The following is a 1,697-nucleotide window of genomic DNA, read 5'->3' as shown; positions in this document are numbered from 1 at the left end:
TAGAATCGGGAAATCTGAGAAGCAACAGATAGAATTGGTGTGGGCTAACTATCTTAATTTCTCCCACTTCTTGCTATGTTTGATGAATCATTAAAGACTGCCAAGTTTTCCATATGACAGTAAAGGCAATTAATGAGAAAATAGACCTACTAGCTACCCCTGAAGGTTCCTACTGACTGCTGCATGTGTGTTTAGGAGGCTGTGGAAGCCACCATGTCAGACCTGTGGGGGGTGGCTCAACCCTTCCTGTTTGGGCTGATAGGTGCAGAGGTGGATGTGTTGAAGATCCAGCCACAGACAATAGGTGAGGGTGCAGAAAAAATTCTGCAATGGGAGGTATCAAGATATACATGGCATACATGCACATGCTCAATTCTGAATATTTCTACCTCACATCAGTATTGTGGCACTTTTATACAAATGTCATGATGATTTGCCATAGGCAGTGAAATCACGTCATATCCCTTCAAGTTTTTGTCTCCAGGTAATACATGTATTACTAAGTATTTCATTGCAACCTTCCTTACTGTTTTATTAGTAGGAAGTTTTCTCAATTAATGAGCAAAAAAAAAATGACAGTGAGGTTTGTTATAACGGGGGCCGCCCTAAGACGGTCACCGTCGTAAGACGGTACGGATTTTTTTGCTGATCTCATTATCCATACGTACACCGTGTTTGTTGCCACTGACTATGCTGATTACAAAGGTAAATAAACCAAGTCCATGCACACAACTTTAATTTGCATTCCAAGTATACTTTAACATATTTACTTCATGTTTTTTTAAGAGCAGAATTCTAACAGTAATGTTGACAGTGCTAAATCACTGCGGTCACCGGCCTCTGCGTATTGGCGGCTCGTGTTGCTAACTATACGAACTCATCCAAGCAGTCACACAACTGCCATGATACACATAAATAAAGCTCCATAAAACACTATGAATATGGGTCTTCAAATGTTTGTTGAGTAGAAAAGTAACCAAAAGGAAGCGACATAAACATTGCCACCATTGTACTTCCAAGGGAGTGTGGCCGTGAAGGTGGCAGACTAGAGAACGCTCCAAAGATTTATTTGACTGTAACAAATGATTCGTGCTGTCTATGAAAATAAGACTTGACAGAGAGATGTAGATGATATTTTCGTATAATCAGACAGAGTTTTGTTGATGTTGGCGGTGTCGTTTTTTCGTAATTTTTTTTTAGTCGGGCATTCACAATCAGCGCATTCAGCCCGTTGCCCTTAAAACATCAGCTGGATTGTTCTAGGTACAGCCTTCCTCATGTGAGACAAGAAGTACAAACAGTCACGATTTTACTGTCAAAAGAAAGCTAAAATATCATACTATTAATTTTTTTCTGTGTACTTAGATTTACCACTTACTTCTGAAGAGAGCAAAATATAAAAAAAAACGTACCGAGTTAGGCACACTGTCTCGCGTAGCACAAAATTGGAAGTTACATACACGAAATTGTCTCTCAGTGTTTGCCGCTTGTAACACGCAGCGCGAAAGGTTCATGAACCACATGAATGCATTTCTTATTCCAGTATGTTGTTCAAATCTATGAGTAAAAAATCAGTCATCAAAATTTGACCACTCTCAGGCAACTAGCGATGGAGCGCCATGAGTTTGAGCGCAAGAAAAAGCGTACCGTGTTGGGGCACCTCCGTTAACCATTATTGTCAAACATCTTTTTTATGC

This window comes from Branchiostoma floridae, chromosome 3 (genome assembly GCF_000003815.2).
Source record: "Branchiostoma floridae strain S238N-H82 chromosome 3, Bfl_VNyyK, whole genome shotgun sequence".
Taxonomy (NCBI): Eukaryota; Metazoa; Chordata; class Leptocardii; order Amphioxiformes; family Branchiostomatidae; genus Branchiostoma; species Branchiostoma floridae.
The sequence above is the reverse complement of the archived record's forward strand: the minus strand, read 5'-3'. Positions refer to the sequence as shown.